Source organism: Leptonychotes weddellii, chromosome 13 (assembly GCF_054177405.1).
Source record: "Leptonychotes weddellii isolate Sample4059 chromosome 13, ASM5417740v2, whole genome shotgun sequence".
Taxonomy (NCBI): Eukaryota; Metazoa; Chordata; class Mammalia; order Carnivora; family Phocidae; genus Leptonychotes; species Leptonychotes weddellii.
Genome location: NC_138381.1, coordinates 73,782,328 through 73,802,392, shown reverse-complemented (window position 1 = coordinate 73,802,392; position 20,065 = coordinate 73,782,328). Strand labels below are relative to the sequence as shown.

General features: G+C 40.5%; 1 protein-coding gene across 10 annotated transcripts in view; it reads right to left on the bottom strand.

Annotated features, from left to right (window-relative positions):
* The window catches only part of ATXN2 (ataxin 2), a 117,407-nt gene that overhangs the window by 85,004 nt on the left and 12,338 nt on the right, over nucleotides 1-20,065 (bottom strand). The window lies entirely within an intron of this gene.

Sequence of the window (20,065 nt, the reverse complement as noted above, 5' to 3'; positions counted from 1 at the left end):
CCCACACGCAGCATGGAGCTGGACTCAGGGCTCAATCTCGTGACCCTGAGGTCATGACCTGAGCCGAAATCAAGAGTCGATGCTTAATCGACTGAACTACCCACGCACACCTGGAATCTCATTTTAATGAAATAAACAAAATACTCAGGGGCGCCTGGGTGGCTCAGTCGTTAAGTGTCTGCCTTCGGCTCAGGTTGTGATCCCAGGGTCCTGGGATCGAGCCCCGCATCAGGCTCCCTGCTCCGCGGGAAGCCTGCTTCTCCCTCTCCCTCTCCCACTCCCCCTGCTTGTGTTCCTTCTCTCACTGTGTCTCGATCTGTCAAATAAATAAATAAAATGTTTAAAAAAAATACTCAAATTAAGTCACAAATCCAAACAGAAGCACAATTCAGGTCTAAAAAGTCTTAAGAGTATGAATGGTACCAATTCCCAGTAAAACAGCACTGATCCTAGAACTCCAAGGACAGGGCTGGTTTGCTCTCCAACTCAGTCACCCTCTCTCATCTAGAAAATAACATCTTAGACCAAAGCACCTCTGAAAGTCCTTCCATTTCTAACATTCTGATTCTGTAACTCTTTGCCTCACACACAGCACAGAGAAATTCCTGAAGTTCACAGAATAGGACTAATAATACCATTTATAACACTACAAACCAGATACTATAGTAAGCACTACGTCAAATCTCTCAACCCTAACTTTACAGGTGAAGAAACTGAACCTTAGTTAAATATCTTGACCAAAATCATCTGGCTAAAGAACAGTAGAGCTCCTATTTTAACCAGGTGATCCAAAGTCTAGGCTTTTCATTTCTAGGTTATATTCTGCCTCCCTAAAATTGCATCACAAGGAATAAACTAACTTCACAATTAAACCTGACCAAATTTTTACATTTTTTTCAAGCATCATTTGAATTTATTGGGTTTTTCTAATTATTTGTAGTCTGTAACCAAAGGCTCCCAAAGGGCTAAAAATCCTGCTTAGGATTATCTTATCTCAGTGGTTGCTGAGATGCCAGAGTTAAGACTTAAACAAATGCCACCAATTAAGTACCTTTAAATTCATGTGGCATCCCCACAAAGCTATTTAAAAGAATTTACAGACCCTCTATAGAAGTCACAGTATGTTTTTATTGATTATACAATTACATCTTTGACTAATAAAGAACAACTGTTTTGACAATCCATTTTACTTAGAACAAATCACTCAACAAAGAAAATAATAAAAGACAGCGGTATAAAATGGTAGAGTGTAGAAACAACAGATTTCCACTGACCAAACCAGGAAGCTGAATAACCAAGGGGAATGTTAGCATATCACAGTAGCATTTTCTGAAGCTTATGCTACAAGTTCAAATTAATTCTTTTTTTTTTCTTTTGGGATCCACTTAAATTATGCTTTACTTTTAACTTTTTTCTTTAGTGTTTTGGAACAAAGCATCTTAATGTTTCCTATAGTAACAAAAACTGAATTTCAAAGAAGCCAAGATCGGGGCACCTGGGTGGCTCAGGTCATGATCCCCAGGTCCTGGGATGGAGCCCGCACTGGGCTCCCTGCTAAGCATGGAGCCTGCTTCTCCCTCTCCTGCTCCCCCTGCTTGTGCGCGCTCTCTCTCTCTCAAATAAATAAATAAAATCTTAAAAAAAAAAAAAGCCAAGATCATACTCTAGTCCTAAATATACTTATTAGATGGGTCAGATTTAACAGAACAACCATATCCAGGATTCTATGCTTTCAATTGTTACTGAATATGAAGTTAAGGTGTGATTCAAAATGCCAAATTAATATAAAGAAATTTTTTAAATGATTGTTTATATTGCTTCAAAATAATACAGGAGGGAGGAAATAGGTGGGGTTATAATGAAGTAAGACTGGCATGGCATGAGTTGCTAACCGTTTAAAGTAGGTGACAGGTGTGTAGGGGTTCAATATATCATTCTGCCTGCTTTTTACAATTTCCTTAAGTTAAACATAAAAAGTACCTTCTGATATGATGCAATTGGAGCCCGGATTTAATCAAGACCTACTAGTTTACAGGAAACATGGTGTGGGAGAATGTATTAATTGATACCATGAGGTTACAAATCAGCTAAACCCAGAATGTGGTAAACCTGACATAACAAATGACAGCTTCTTCAACAAATAAGTGGCAGGAGAAGAAAAAAAACATAGCAGAAGGAGGGCAAATTATAAATTTAAAGACACATAAATGAAAAGCAAAGTGTCGCCTCTCAATTTCAAAACTTATTACAAAGCTACAGTGATCAAAGTAGTGTGGTACTGACATAAGGACAGACATAAAATAAAATGGAATAGAGAGCCCAGAAATAAACCCTCACTTATGTGCTGAACCCTTACACCTTATAACATATACAAAAACTAACTCAAAATGGGTCAAAGATGCGAATTTAAGACATAAAACTATGAAACTCTTAGAATAAAACATAGGGGACAAGTCTTCATGACTCTGAATTTGGCAATGATTTCTTAACTGTGACACCAAAGTGCATAGACAACATAAAAAAAAAACAAAACAGTAAAAAGGACTTCATTAAAATTAAAAACTTTTGTGCAAAGGATTATCAGTTATCAGAGTGAAAAGACAACACTTTTCAGAATGAGAGAAGATATGTGCATTTCATATATCTGATAAGGGGTTCATTCCAGAATACATAACTATAGCTCAATAACAAAAGAACATACAACCCAATTCAAAAATGGGCCAAACACTTGAATAGCATTCCTCCAAAGAAGTCATACAATTAGCCAATAAGCACATGAAAAGATGTTCAACATCACTAGTCATCAGTAAAAATGCAAATCAAAACCACAATGAGCTACTACCACTTCACCTCCACTACTATAGCTATTATCAAAAAGACAAAAAATCACAAGTGTTGGCAAAAAATTGGAAACTTGTTTTCCAACTGGAAAAACTGGAATCCTTGTGCACTACCTGTGGGAATGTAAAATGGTATAGCTACTGTGGAAGATAGTATGGCAGTTCCTCAAAAATTTAAACAGGACTACCATATGATCCAGCAATTACCACATCAGAATATATATCCAAAATAACTAAAAGCAGGGATCTGGGGACAACTGGATGGCTCAGTCGGTTAAGTGTCTGACTTCAGCTCAGGTCATGATCCTGGGGTTCTGGGATCAAGCTGTGCATTGGGCTCCCTACTTGGCAGGGAGTCTGCTTCTCCCTCTCCTTCTACCCCACCCCCCCGTTTGTGCTTTCTCTCTCGTTCGCTGCTCTCTCTCAAATAAATAAATAAAATCTTAAACAAAAAAACCTAAGAACTATGATTTATTAACTTCTATCTACTTTATTGTCCAAAATGTCTTTAATTTCTTAAAATAAAAAAATTCAATCCTCAAAGCCTTGAAATTCAAATGCCACCTTTTCAAGAAGCCTTCCTTGGATTACACCATCCCAATCAAATACACAGTGCTCTCTTCAACTCTCCAGACTGGAATTTGACATAACCGGATCTGTATTATAGTTACTGGTGACCTATCATATGCCCACTACTCAGGGCCATCACCTGACCAAACAGTGCTTTTGTGCAAATCAGAAAATGATGCCTCCTCCAGAGAGTCAAAGCCCCACACTAGAGAAAACAGTGCGATCAGCAGACAGTGCTTTTGTGAAAATTAGAAGAGGTACCAGAAATGGAGGTAGCCCCAAAGGCACATGGTGTGGCCAAAGAAACTCCTGGATTTCAAACATCCATTCATGTCCTTGGCCAAAAGCTCCTGGATGAAATAAAACCTAAACCAAGACTGGCAGACAGTATCTTTCTTATACATCTTTGTACCATCTACCAAAATCAGCACAGAGGAACTGTAGCTCACATATGACATATACTTAATAAATATCTAATGAATTAATGAGCCCAGTCAAAAAGAAAGAAAAAGATGGAGAAAGATTTCAAAGTAATCATTACGTAAATCAATGGTCAGCAAAATACAGCCCACAACCTGTTTTTGTTGAGATTCTGAGCTAAGTATGTTTTTAGGTAGGGATGGAGGGAGGAAGGCAGGAAGGGAAGGAGGAGAGAGGGGACAAGCCAAGAAAAATATGCAACAGAGAAGTTATATGGCCCATAACACGCCTAAAATACTAACTCTCTGGGTCATTTCAAGAAAAGCTGTTGACCTCTGCGCTGAAAACAAAATGGCTGCGATGTCAACAACTACAATTTAAAAAATAAAGTCTAATGCTGTTTTACATGAACCATTACTTCTTTTTTTTTTTTAAAGATTTTATTTATTTATTTGAGACAGAGAGAATGAGATACAGAGAGCATGAGAGGGAGGAGGGTCAGAGGGAGAAGCAGACTCCCCGCCGAGCAGGGAGCCCGATGCGGGACTCGATCCCGGGACTCCAGGATCATGACCTGAGCTGAAGGCAGTCGCTTAACCAACTGAGCCACCCAGGCGCCCATGAACCATTACTTCTAAAACAAATTTCTTGATAGCTTATTACTTTTTTTCGTATAGGTTTAATGTACACATAATTGAAAAACGTCATCAAAGTGCTCTTGTTCTTATTTTTAAGCTTTACAATGGAATTGAGGTTGATCCAAATTTTGAAAAATCAAGGTATTTTACTAATGTATATCTGATAACAATACAAGTAAATTTCACAGTCAGGGACTTTGTACTGATCGTTGAATCAAAAGCGCCTAGCATAAAATAATGAAGGGGTAAATGGTAGATTATAAAATAGACTTGACATACCACCTTGTGAATCTCATGAGAATCTTGATTAGAATTATAAAAAAATGATGAGACATTTGAACTGGAGGTTCTAGCTTAGGCCATATCAAGGCAAGAAAAAGAAATAAAAGGCACCATGATTGGACAGAAAAAAGGAAAACTGTCTTTAATAATAAAGACAGCATGACCATTTATGCAGAAAATCCTAAGAGAATCTGCAAAAAGCTACTAGAAATAAGAGCTTAGCAAAGCTAACTCAAAATGGATCAATGACCTAATCACAAAAGGGTTAAATGAAACCTTTAAAAGAAAATAGGGGAGAAAATCTTTATAACCTTTGGTTAGACGAAGATTTCAGATAGGACAAAAAAATGCAAACCATAAAAACAAAAAACTGACAAATTAGACTTCATCAAAGTTTTAAGTGTCCTTTGAAAGACTGTTAAGAAAAATTAAGTCAACCCACAGACAAGGAAATACTTGAGAATATATGTCTGATTATAGACTTATACCCAGAATATACAAAGAACTCCTACAACTTATTAAGAAGATAAATAGCCCAATAAGTGGGCAGAAGACTTACACAGTCATTTAACCAAATAAGACTTAGTCGGTAAAATTAAAGCCTGATAATAATCACTAGGAAGGATGCCAAGCAACTGAAACCCTCACACACCACTGGTGGGAAAAGGAAATCTAGATTCCTTTTCCTGGAAAAGAGTTTGGCATTTTCTTATAAAGTTAAACATACTACGGTGCCCAGGTGGCTCAGTCGGTGAAGCGTCTGCCTTCAGCCCACGTCATGATCCAAGGGTCCTGGGATCGAGTCCCACACTGGCTCCCTGCTCACTGGGGAGTCTGCTTCTCTCTCCGTCCCTCCCCTCCCCCGTTCGTCCTCTCTCTCTCTCTCTCAAAAATAAAAATACTTTAAAAAATAAAGTTAAACATACTAATACAACCTAGCAATCCCACTCCCAGGTAATTATTCAAGACCAATGAATGTGAATGTTCAGAGCTGATTTATTCACATAGCCAAATACTGAAAACAGTTCAAATGTCTATTACCTGATGAATGAATAAACATATTGTAGTAGTACATCCTTAACAGAGGAATACTACTCAGTAATAAAGTTACAAATTACTGATACATGCTACACACAACTGGGATGAATTTCAAAAGCACTGCGCTAAAGGAAAGAAGCTAGACACAAATGATCCCATTTATATGACATTCTAGAAAGGCAAATCTATAAATAATCAGATCAATGAATAACTGCCATGGGCTAAGGAAGAAAGGATATTTATTATAAAAGTACAGAGGGAACTTTATAGGGTGGTATCTTGTGATAGTGATTGCGTGACTATACACATTTATTAAAACTCAAAGAACTTTACACTGAATAGGATGAGTTTACTGCATGTAAACTATACCTCAAAAAATCTGCCACTCCCCAAACTAAAGGCAAATCCAAAGAAAAAAGAAACCCCTAACACATATACCTAAAAAAGGTTGAATTTTTTTTTTAAGATTTTATTTATTTATTTGAGAGAGAGAATGAAAGACAGAGAGCACAAGAGGGAAGAGGGTCAGAGGGAGAAGCAGACCCCCCGCTGAGCAGGGAGCCCGATGCGGGACTTGATCCCGGGACTCCAGGATCATGACCTGAGCCGAAGGCAGTCGCTCAACCAACTGAGCCACCCAGGCGCCCAAAAGGTTGAATTTTCTAACAAAATTAATCTGATGTTAAAAATTCATTATATTGGGGCACCTGGGTGGCTCAAGATGGTTAAGTGTCTACCTTCAACTCGGGTCACAATCCCAGGGCCTGGGATTGAGCCCCATGTGGGACTCCCAGCTCAGTGGGGAGTCTGCTTCTCCCTCTGCCTCTCCCCGCTTACGCTCTCTACGTCTCTCTTCCTCTCAAATGAATAAAACCTTTAAAAAAAATTCATTATACTACACACTTAAAATTGGTAAATTTTACTGTATGTAAGTTATACTTCAGTAGTAAAGCTGATTATTTAAGAGACACACAATTGGGAAAATTTGAATTGACTAGACATTAAATATTACCTGAGAATTAGGGCGCCTGGGTAGCTCAGTTGGTTAAATATTACTTGAGAATTTTAATTTTTTACATGTGATAATGCTTTCATTTTTTTAAGTAATCTCTACCCCCAATGTGGGGCTTGAACTCATGACCGTGAGATCAAGAGTCACACGCTCTACTGACTAAGCCAGCCAGGTGTCACTACATGTGATGTTTTTAAAACTTCCATTCTCTTAGAGAGATATATATTGAAATATTTACAGAAGAAATGACATGTCAGGAATTGCTTTAAAATAATATGGGAACCTACAGTAACCAAGATAGTATGCTGCCAACATAAGGACAGATAAAAGAGCAATGAAATAGCATTCACAGTCCCGAAATAAATTCTTACAGTTACGGTCCAATGATTTTTAAGAAGAGCCAAGACAACTTATTGGGGAAATGATAGTCTTTTCAACAAATAGCACTGGCACAACGAGATATCCATATGCAAAAGAATGTAGCTGGACCTCTACCTTACACCATATATAAAAATTCCAAATGGACCAAATACCTAAATGTAAAGGCAGTAAAACTATAAAAACTCTTAGAAGAAAAAAAATAGGGGTAAATCTTCAAGACCTTGGATTTGGCAATGGATTCTTTGTTTTTGTTTGTTTGGGTTTTTTTTTAAGATTTTATTTATTTGACAGGGTTGCCTGGGTGGCTCAGTTGGTTAAGCGACTGCCTTCAGCTCAGGTCATGATCCTGGAGTCCCGGGATCGAGTCCCACATCGGGCTCCCTGCTCGGCGGGGGGTCTGCTTCTCCCTCTGCCCTCTTCCCTCTCGTGCTCTCTGTCTCTCATTCTCTCTCTCTCAAATAAATAAATAAAATCTTTAAAAAAAAAAAAAAGATTTTATTTATTTGACAGAGAGACACACAGCGAGAGAGCACAAGCCGGGGGAGCGGGAAAGGGAGAAGCAGGATCCCCGCTGAGCAGGGAGCCCGATGCGGGGCTCGATCCCAGGACCCTGGGATCATGACCTGAGCAGAAGGCAGCTCCTTAACCAACTGAGCCACCCAGGTGCCCGTTTGGGTTTTTTTAAAAGATTTTATTTATTTGAAAGAGAGACAGAGACAGAGAGAGCACACGCATAAGCTGAGGGAGGGGAAGAAGCAGACTCCCCTGGTGAGCAGGAAGCATGACACGGGGCTCACAACAGGGCTCGATCCCAGAACCCTGGGATTATGACCTGAGCGGAAGGCAGTTGCTTACCCAGTTGAGCCACCCAGGAGCCCTTGGCAATGGATTCTTAGATAGGACTCTAAAAGCACAAACAATGGATGAAAATATAAATGGAACCTGGTCAAAATCAGAAATTTGGGGCTCCTGGCTGGCTCAGTCAGTAGTGGACGCAACTCTTGATCTCAGGGTTGTGAGTTCAAGCCCCACACTGGGCCTAGAGCTTACTTACTGGAAAAAAAAAAAAAATCAAAAATTTTTTGTTGCAAAATACATCAATAAAACAATAGCAAAAAAAACCCCCCAAAACAAAAACCCCCCAGAAATATGAAGGGAATATGGATAAATTATAGAAGAGATCTCAGGATCTCTTCCTAACCCAGGAAGCCAAAAGCACTAGGACTCCAGAGTGCAGTGTTTAAAAACAGAGGGCATACCATACCAAAACCCAAAGGTCTACTCTACTGCCTTTTAGACAGCTCAGTTTCAAATCCTAGGCCAGCCACTTACAGTAACCCCAGAATGATTATTTAACCACTCTGGTCCCCAATTTTATCGGTAAAATGTTAATAAGAAAAGTCACAGGGTTGGGGGTGCCTGGGTGGCTCAGTTTGTTGAGCATCTGACTCTTGGTATCAGCTCAGGTCATGATCTCAGGGTGGGGAGATCGAGCCCTGCATCAGGTTCCATGCTCGGTGGGGAGCCTGGTTCTCCCTCTCCCGCTGCCCCTGCTTATGCTTGCTCTGTCCAATAAATAAATAAAATTCTTAGGCACCTGGGTGGCTCAGTTGGTTAAGCGACTGCCTTCGGCTCAGGTCATGATCCTGGAGTCCCTGGATCGAGTCCCGCATCGGGCTCCCTGCTCAGCAGGGAGTCTGCTTCGTCCTCTGACCCTATCCCCTCTCATGTGTTCTCTCTCTCTCATTCTCTCTCTCTCAAATAAATAAAATCTTTTAAAAAATAAATAAATAGGGCGCCTGGGTGGCTCAGTTGGTTAAGCGACTGCCTTCGGCTCAGGTCATGATCCTGGAGTCCCGGGATCAAGTCCCGCATCGGGCTCCCTGCTCGGCAGGGAGTCTGCTTCTCCCTCTGACCCTCCTCCCTCTCATGCTGTCTCTCATTCTGTCTCAAATAAATAAATAAAATCTTTAAAAAAATAAATAAATAAATAAAATTCTTTAAAAAATTCTTTTCCTCTGACCCTCCCCCTACTCACTCTCTCTCTCAAATCTTTAAAAAGTCAGAGTCGTTGAGGATCAAATAATACTCAAAATGTACATACACATACATATGTGCGCACGCACACACTCTCATTTGGACAAAAGTTATACTGTACACTTACAAAGTGGGGCTTTTTTTTTTTAAGATTTTGTTTATTTGACAGAGCGGTAGAGAGAGCACAAGTAGGCAGAGCAGCAGGCAGAGGGAGAGGGAGAAGCAGGCTCCCCGCCGAGCAGGGAGCCTGACACGGGGCTCAATCCCAGGACCCTGGGATCATGACCTGAGCTGAAGGCAGACGCTTAACCACCTGAGCCATCCAGGTGCCTCCAAAGTGGGGCTTATTTTATGTCAAACTTCATTAAAAGTGTAAAATAAAGTCTGGCACAGAAGCAGCACTCAGTAACTTTATATTTAACAAATATTTATTGAATCAGCAAGATGAATACAGCCTTGCCTTCAGGCAGCTTACACTTCAGAGGTTATGTCTAGGACAGAAAGTTTAGAATGTATATTTTCATATGTATATTTTATCTGTTTCCTTCACCACCTGAATAAGTAAAAACATACAGAAACAACCCAAGAGCACTTTTTTTTTTTTAAGTAGGCTCCATGCCCAATGTGGGGCTCAAACTCATGACCCTGAGATCAAGAGTTGCATGCTCTACTGAGCCAGCCAGGCACCCCCCAAAAACACCTGATAACTGAAACACATTTAAAAATCCAGCTAAGAATAAAATTCCTTCCCTTATCATTTCAAAATTCTGGGGGGAAATATGCAATTTCTATTGGTATTGCCATCCACGATATAATTATAGAACTTTTTATTTCTTCACTTTTCACCATTCTGCTCATTCATTACCATCTTTATTTTTTTTAAGATTTTATTTATTTATTTATTTGAGAGAGAGAGAGAGAGAGAAACAGCAGGAGAGGGGAGAGGGTCAGAGGGAGAAGCAGGCTCCCCACTGAGCCAGGAGCCCGATGCGGGGCTCGATCCCAGGACGCCGGGATCATGACCTGAGCCAAAGGCAGTCGCTTAACCAACTGAGCCACCCAGGCGCCCCATTACCATCTTTCAACACTGTATCTATACATGTCATTTGCTAGTTTCTACAACTATTTCAACAGGCCTGAGTAACACTTATGCAATCAAAATATTCCACTGACCCAGATTTCTAGAACCAGAAATTGTTGTCTGGATGTAACTAATACTCTTTGGCACAGTAAGAAAGAATTCGACATACCTCCAACCCCTTTCCAGTAAGTTGTAATACTGCTCTTCTCCTCAGGTATTCACATGGCCACCTGCTTGTTATTTAGATCTCAACTTAAATGTCCCCTCCTCAGAAAGGCCTGCCCTGATCATATTATCAAAAGTAGTTCCCCAACATTGTAACATCCTGTTTTAGTACTTATTAGTAACTAATATTTAGTGCATCACAGAACTTAATATCTGAAATTCTATTACATGTTCATCTATTTACTTTGTCTCTGTCCACTTCCCACTCCCAGAATATAAACTCCATGAGGGCAAACACTTCTGTCTCCTTCACCCACTGTGTGCCCACGGCTTAACAGAGGTAGGTACATAGTAAATACTCTAAATTGCTGAATAAATTAAGTACACAGTACAGTTTATGTGAATTATGACAAGTATCCACTAGTTTAATTTCTTTTTATAGTACAGAAAAACTATAGTTGTCAAGAGAAAGGACAACTAAAACCTCAAAATCTAACTCCAGCTCTTCGAGTTAATCACTTAGGTGAGTCATTTTGTTCTTCCCATTTCAGTTTTTTTATTAGAAAGGGAAAAAATTCTATAACTAGTACTTACTGAATAACTATTTCCTCACTGAAAAGATGAGTAAAGCTATTTTTTTTTCTTTTTAGCAAACTAAGGTGGACTGGCAACTCTAAATTCACACAAAACAACTGTCAGATTAATCCAGTCATTTAATCATCTAGAATCAATGTTTCAAAACAACTACCATCCCCATAAGAACTAATTTAACTTCTCTGCAAACTGCTGGGATTCAAATTCTGACCCTACTATCACTTCTAGCTCTGTGACCTTAACCTCATAACTTCAGCTCTTTGTGTCTCAATCTCAAATCTATAAAATGGTGGGGCGCCTGGGTGGCTCAGTCGTTAGGCGTCTGCCTTCAGCTCAGGTCATGGTCCCAGGGTCCCAGGGTCAGCTCAGGTCCCTGCTCAGCGGGGAAGCCTGTTTCTCCCTATCCCACTCCCTGTGTGTTCCCTCTCTCGCTGTGTCTCTGTCAAATAAATAAATAAAATCTTAAAAAAAATCTATAAAATAGTGATAAAAATAGTACCTTCTCAAAAAAAAAAAAAAAAAAAACCAGTATCTTCACATAAGGTTATAAAAAATTAAATGACAGCCTGGCTTAAGAACAATGTTTGGCACATTAAATAAATGCTTAATAATTGTTGGCTTAATACAATTATTTTCCTCATATTACAGCACAAACTAAAGCTGTAAAAAAATATCTCTTTGGGGCACCTGGGTGGCTCAGCCGGTTAAGCATCTGCTCAGGTCATGATCCCAGGGTCCTGGGATCGAGCCCCACATCAGGCTCCCTGCTGAGCAGGGAGCCTGCTTCTCCCTCTCGCTCTGCTGCTCCCGTGCCCGTTCTCTCTCTCAAATAAATAAAATCTTTAAAAAGAAGTATCTCTTCAAATGAAGTTTTACTAAGAAGAAGGGATAAGGGGCTTAACCGTAACATGAAGCCATGCATAATTAGACACAACCTAGACACACCAAAAGCTCCAAAGGACTCAGATAAAAAGGAATTTTAGGGCTTAAGTTCAGTGCTGTCCAACAGAACTTTCTATAATGATTTAAAAAAAAAAAGGTCTTTATCTGTGCTGCCCAATATGGTAGCCCGAGGTCACACATGATGGCTGAGCAATTGAAATACGGCTAGTGTGACTGAAGGCTGAATTTTAATTAACTTACTTGTAAATTTAAATAGCCATATGCGGATAGTAGCCACCATATTGGATAGTACAGCTGCAGTCCTCTCCTTGAGCTTCTTCAGCAACAGGCCCTATCACCCTTCCAAAGCATTCATCATCCCCTCTGACTAATGCACCAAAAGTGCTTCCATATAGTAAACTCAAGTCTCTGCCCCAATGGTTTTACCCATTGGTCATTAATCTTTCCTGGGGCCTCAAAACAACTTTAATCCCCTTCAAAAGACAGTAAGTGATAATGAGGAAGAGGGGAGTACAGGTGAAAAAGATGAGCCATTACTGTTAAAGCTGAGTGACAGCTAAACAGGGCCCATTAAACTGTTCTATTTTTATGTATGTTGAAATTTTCTATTAAAAAAATTCTCGGGCGCCTGGGTAGCTCAGTTGGTTAAGGGACTGCCTTCAGCTCAGGTCATGATCCTGGGGTCCTGGAATCGAGTCCCACATTGGGCTTCCCTTGCTCTGCGGGGAGCCTGCTTCTCTCTCTGCCTCTGCCTGCCACTCCCCCTGCTTGTGCTCTCTCTGTCAGATAAAGGAATGAGATCTTTAAAAAAATAAATAATAATTTTTTAAAAATTAAAAAAAATTCTCATTAGTATTTATTTCAAACTCACTTCATTCCTTCTCTAACTATAAGGGCTTCCAAATCTGTCTCCCTGCTTTCATTAAGTGCCTCCCCTCCATTTCTTCCGCCACACTGTGAACCACATCTTTCTACACATACCATGTTGATAGCATCTTCTGCTTTAGCACAAACTTCCTTGCCTGGAACTTTCTCTTCTCTTCCATGGCCTCACTGAAAACTGCTCATCATTCCTCAAGATCCTCTCAACCCTCCTGCTTTTTTCAAGGTTTTTTTCCTCACCGCCCACCCACAGCAGTCATTCACTCCCTCCTCAGTGCTACCAGTTTACACTATCTGCATGCCTGCCTTCCCTACTACACTGAGTAACCTGGAAGCAGAGACGTTTCATTCATCTTTTAAGTTTTTAATTTGATTCCAGTTAGTTAACATACAGAGTTAGTTTCAGGTATACAATATAGTGATTCAAGAATCATTCGGGCGCCTGGGTGGCTCAGTCGTTAAGCGTCTGCCTTCAGCTCAGGTCATGATCCCAGGGTCCTGGGATCGAGTCCCACATGGGCTCCTTGCTCGGCAGGGAGCCTGCTTCTCCCTCTGCCACTCCCTACCACTCTGCCTACTTGTGATTCCTCTCTCTCTGTGTCAAATAAATAAATAAAATCTTTAAAAAAAAAAAAATCATTCATCTTTTTAACTGTCTCAGTCTCACAGCTTCAAACTTTTACCAAATTAATGAACAGTATACAGACAAGCTCAATAAAATGCTAAACTGCATACACTCATCCAGCACTACCTGAAACCTACCAACAAGCACTGTTCAGTCTTAACTTGCTTGTGTAGTTTCTACCAATTTCCAAAAATGTGAATAACAGCTAAAAGTTACTGAGCACTTACTACATACCAGGCATTGATTTAAGTACTTTACACCACAATTCATTTAATACTCATCATCCCCATTTCACAGAGGAAGAAACTCAAGCACAAATGAAATAGGGCCTTACGTCACAAAGTAAGAAAGGAGCTGGGGTGCTATATAAACTGTTGTATGACTTTGGACAAGTCATTTAAAGTGCCCGCTCCTGTGTAAAATAGGATGAGTCATAATGATCTGAAACACAAGCTTCCAATTTTAAAATTCAGATTTGTGGGAAGGGAATAGGATGCCAAATAGAAGGAACACCAATCTGTGAAAAGAAAAAGTAATTTTAGGCATTCTCCATAAAATAGTCTGAGGGAAAATGTCAATCTTTATTCTTGTATTTCATAGCAAGCTACCATAGAAAAACACGGAAAATGTGCTCAATTAAGAAAACTAACATGGGGGGGGAGCGCCTGGGTGGCTCAGTTGTTAAGCGTCTGCCTTAGGCTCAGGTCATGATCCCGGGGTCCTGGGATCGAGCCCCACATCAGGCTCCCTGCTCAGCGGGAAGCCTGCTTCTCCCTCCCCCACTCCCCCTGCTTGTGCTCCCTCTCTCGCTGTGTCCCTCTCTGTCAAGTAAATAAAATCTTTAATAAAAAAAAGAAAGAAAACTAACACGGGACAAGCTAAGTTCTACAGGAGTTAATAAGAAAAATGAGAATTTGTTTCAATGGAAGACTTAGGCTAGATTTAAAGGATCTAAGGAAGGGGATGAGGATAAATATGAGGATGTGGAAAAGCAGAAAAATGACGGAAGAGCAGGCAGGGAATGAAGGCTGAGCTTGGTACCTGCAGAGGTGATAAGAAAGGAGACCATAGAGATTTAAATGGGTCGTGTTTTGAAGAGTTGTTGGAAAACAGGACCAAAAAGATAAAATGGGGTTTTATAAAGGGTCAGCAAATGCCCTGTTTTTATATGTCCCAGGGTTTAAAAAATATACATATATTTATTTATATATACACACATATATGTAATATATATATGCAAAGAAGACTATAGTGGCATGCAAAGCCTAAATAATCTGGCTCTTTACTTAAAAAGTTTGCCAACCCCTAGGTTAGATCATGGAAAACCTTAAAGGTGAAGAGGACCTTGGGCTTGGGAACAGGATGATTTCTGAACAAAAGTACAGTTTAAGTCTAATAGCAAAAGGTAGGCTAGTTTGGGGCGCCTGGGTGGCTCAGTTGGTTAAGCGACTGCCTTCGGCTCAGGTCATGATCCTGGAGTCCCGGGATCGAGTCCCGCATCGGGCTCCCTGCTCGGCAGGGAGTCTGCTTCTCCCTCTGACCCTCCCCCTCTCATGCTCTCTCTCTCTCTCATTCTCGCTCTCAAATAAATAAATAAAATCTTTAAAAAAAAAAAAAAGGTAGGCTAGGTTAATCTGGTGGGCAAAATTAATGTGTTGCACGGCGCCTAGGTGGCTCAGTCGTTAAGCATCTGCCTTCGGCTCAGGTCACGATCCCAGGGTCCTGGGATGGAGCCCCACATCGGGCTCTCCACTCCGCGGGAAGCCTACTTCTCCCTCTCACATGCCCCCTGCTTGTGTTCCCTCTTTGGCTGTGTCTCTCTGCCAAATAAATAAATAAAATCTTAAAAAAAAAAATTAATGTGTTTCAATAATTTAGAATAAAACGTATGATCACCTAAAGTGATTGTTTGGCCCATACACATAACTGCAGCACTAATTTCCCTAAAGTCACACAGGGTAGCAATCATTTCCTCAACTATTAATCCTTTCTCCCTGGAAGACTAATGTGTGCTGCTAAGTCTTACTCAGTGCGTCCTAGCCCCAGGGCTATGCAACCTCTAACATGAATGACTAAGACAGGGAGAGTGGAGAAGTGGGTTCTATACTAATTTTCCTATAGAAACATCATAAGTGGTGTCTGGGTTCTTAGTTCAAACCACAAACGCCTTCTCAATCCATGATATATACAATACTTAGTTTAAATTAATTATGGATTACAACTGACAATCTGATAAAATAGGCAGGTGCACAAAACTAACCGCCATTTATAACACTGTTTCCAAGTTTTAAAATAAAATCATGAACTTTTAGATCCAGACTCATTTATAAACAAACAGAACTGCCAGGACTAAGGCATGGATAACCGAAGCCATTTTATGGCTAACAAGAATGACTGAATTGTTGTCATTGGTTTTTATCAGTTTTGTCATAGAGCTATACCAGAAGAAGCAGTAGAGCACAGTTATTAAAAGCGAAAGCTCTGAAGTCTCACAGGGTTAGAATCTCGGCTTCATCACTTCCTAGCTCTATGACCTTGGGCAAGTTCCTTAATTTCCCTGAACCACCACTTCCTCATCTGTAAAATGGATATGGCACTACCAACCTGACAGGCTGGGCTGTTGTTAAGGATTAAAGGTTATGTAAGTAATGCACTTGGCACAGTTCCTGAAACCTAACAGGCACACGATAAAGTGTAACTATCATTGTATAAATAGAAAGTTTCTCCATGAACTGTTTTCACATCACAGATACTAAACTTTTTTCAGAAAAATAGCTACTACTACTACCACTTGACTCAGAAATGGTAGCTTTTTCCTAACATGTTTTATATAGGAAAAAAGGTTTTATCAATAGGGGTTTCTTATTCTCTAACCTTTTAGACTAGGTTAAAAATATGCAGACTTCCTATAACATTTACAGACTATAAATAACTAAATTCTGTATCTGTCACAAATGCAAATTCCTCATTTTCTTCTCCATTGTTCATCCTAAGGAGCCTCTGAAATACATTCCTTCACCCAGTAAAGCTAGTGATGCAAATTCCTTGTCAATTAAAGTAAGAAACTAATTGTAATTTTCCTTAAATCCATCACCAGAGGCTCCTGGGTGGCTCAGTCAGTTAAGCATCTGCCTTTGGCTCAGGTCAATGACCCCAGGGTCCTGGGATCGAGCCCGACATCGGGCTCCCTGAGTCAGCGGAGAGCCTGCGTCTCTCTCTCCCTCTGCTGCTACCCCTGCTTATGCTCACTCTCTGTCAAAGAAATAAAATCTTAAAAAAAAAAAAATCACCACCAGTTTTCTTCTGTTCTCACTTGCATACTTTTTCAGAGATCCTAATACAACAATATTAAGTCATTCCATTTTGCCACTTTCTAGCTGAGTAAATTTAAACAGGTACTTAATTAGCTTCTCTGGGCCTTAGCTTCCTCACAGATAAAATGGGACAGGGCAACAGAAAAGATTGCATGATAACCAAATAAAAAAATATATGTATGTATACATGTATATATTTATAGTAAATGTATATGCCCAAGCAGAAAAGGAAGCTCGGGGCGCCTGGGTGGCTCAGTTGGTTAAGCGACTGCCTTCAGCTCAGGTCATAATCCTGGAGTCCCTGGATCGAGTCCCGCATCGGGCTCCCTGCTCGGCAGGGAGTCTGCTTCTCCCTCTGACCCTCCCCCCTCTCATGTGCTCTCTCTCTCATTCTCTGTCAAATAAATAAATTAAAAAAAGAAAGAAAAGGAAGCTCAAGGTGGGTTCCACTCAGTAACTCTTCCCCCTCTATTTCAAGGACAACCCCACTCAGCTTTCACAAGCTTAGACCGCAAGGATTCTCAAACCTGATTTCTGTGACTAGCCAGTGGCTGCCCCTAAACCATTAGAAGGAGTAAACCATTAGCAACATACTAGACTACTCAGGGCCCCTGGCTGGCTCAGTCCATACAGCCTGGACTTTTGATCTCAGGGTTATGAGTTCAAGCCCCACGATGGACAGAGAGCTTACTTAATTTAAAAAAAAAATGTTAGGGGCGCCTGGATGGCTCAGTCGGTTAGGCATCTGCCTTCGGCTCAGGTCATGATCCCGAGGTCCTGGGATCGAGCCCCTCATTAGGTTCCCCACTCTCGGGGAGTCTGCTTCTCTCTCCCTCTGCCCCTCACCCAACTCGTGCTCTCACTCTCTCTCAAATAAATAAATGAAATCTTTAAAAAAATAAAATTTAAATTTAAAAATATTAGACTACTAAAAAAAAAACTAGACCACTCATAAGAGGGCCTATCTTCTGATGAAAGCAGTAGGTTTTCTTTCCCTTATCTAAAAGACTTCCTTCCAATATTTTATAAGAAAGAGGCAAGCATTAGCAACTCAAACATACCATGAGGAGGCAGTTTGAACTTTCTGCCTTGTCTCCCCCACTAGGAGGTAAGCTCCAGGAAGGGAGAGACCTCATCTGGCATGATTACTACAGTATCCCTAGGGCCTGGCAAACAAGAGAATAGTTTAACTAAGGTATGCCTATAAAATAAATGCCATGTTCCTTTTTGAGATGACAGCTTTTCCTTGACAGAGTAAACTCATCTGCTTAACAATGAAACCCAGGCTCATACAGTCAATAAGGAATTTACCACTTATTAAGTATGCTAAGTTGTACAAGGCACTTGTCCCTGTCCTCAAGATGCTCTAAACCTAGAAGGCAATACAAATACAGAAGCTCTTTTACTTCCAAACAAGTTAGAGCCCAAATAGTTCCTTTTCACCAAAGATGATTATAAATGGCAAACAAGCACGTGAAAAGAAGTTCAGTATCATTAGGCATTAAGGAAATGTAAATTCAAACCACAATGAAATACCACTAGACTGGCTGAAATTAAAGATTAACATACCAAGTGTTGCCAAGGAATTAGAGCAATTAAAATATCTTACACTGCTGAGGGGAATACAAAATAGGACAGGACTTTAACAAATAGTTTGGCAATTACTTTTAAAACTAAATAAACACTTGTCATACAACTCAGCAATCCCATTTCTATGTACTTAACCAAGAGAAATGAAATCGTCACGACCACACAAAACCTGTACACAAATATTCATAGCAGCTTTATTCATAACAGCCAAAACTGCAAACTGTCCAACACTTATGAACGAACTGTGGGGAAGAAACTATTACATGCAGTAACACAAACGAGTCTCAACCCATTACTCTACATAAGAGAAGCCAATCACAAAAGGCTGTGTACTGTACAATTCCATCTATATGACATTCCAGAAAAGACAAACTATAATGCCAAGAAAAAGATCAGTAATTGCCAGGGTTAGAGGAAGGGGACTGACTGATAAAAGGCACAAGGAAACGTTCGAGTGACACTGTAATGGTGGTAGTGGCTCCAAGGCTTTGTTTGTGAAAACTCAAGAGCTATACACTAAAAAGGGTGAACTTCCTGTAAATCATATTTTAATATATCTAATTAAAATGCAATCTATCACAATAAGGAATAACTGTCTAGCAATCTGAGCTAAATCACAGTACACTGAGCAACACATTTTTTAAAAGTCTCTTGTGTATCGGGCCCCTGGGTGGCTCAGTTGGTTAAGCGACTGCCTTCGGCTCAGGTCATGATCCTGGAGTCCTGGGATCGAGTCCCGCATCGGGCTCCCTGCTCGGCGGGGAGTCTGCTTCCCCCTCTGACCCTCCTCCCTCTCATGCTCTCTGTCTCTCATTCTCTCTCGCAAATAAATAAAATCTTAAAAAAAAAAAAAAAAGTCTCTTGTGTATCATCCACGTGTTCAGAGAGGAGGAGATTTTGAAGCTTACAGACCCAATATATGAAATTCTACTGGGCACCTTTTCCAAAAAGACAACGCTAAGAAATCTCCCTGCTCAGCGGAGAGCCTGCTTCGCCCTCTGCCTCTGCACCTCCCCCTGCTCATGTTCTCTCTCTGTCTCAAATGAATAAATTTAAAAAATCTTTAAAAAAAAGAAATCTTCTCTAGTGTCCTGGGAGCCACCTGAGACCCTGTACTCAATGACCGTGAACCTGGAGCACTCTCTGCAAGTCCTGACACAAGCTTCAGCAGCAGCACTTTAACTACTTTAGCCTTCTCCCAAATCAGCAAGATTAGCTGCAAACTTCCAAGTTTTTCCATTTCATCCATTAATTATCTTTATTTTTGGCTGATTATTACTGACTAAACATGGTCCTTTTGGTTCTCTGTCCTTCAGAGTAATTCGTCCTGTCCCCAGCCATTTTCCTACTAATTTTTTTAAATCTCTCATTTCCTTAAGTTTATTTAAGTAATCTCTACACCCAATGTGGGGTCTGAACTCACGACCCTGACATCAAGAGTCACATGCTCTGCTGACTGAGCCAGCCAGGTGCCCCAATCTCTCATTTCTACCATAATTAAATGTTTTCTTCTGACTGGACTGTCAATACTGCTGCTGCACTTGTTGAAAATGACAGTTTTAAGAATAAACTAAGTTTAGGGGCGCCTGGGTGGCTCAGTCGTTAAGGTCTGCCTTCGGCTCGGGTCATGATCTCAGGGTCCTGGGATCGAGCCCCACACTGGGCTCCCTGCTCAGCAGGAAGCCTGCTTCTC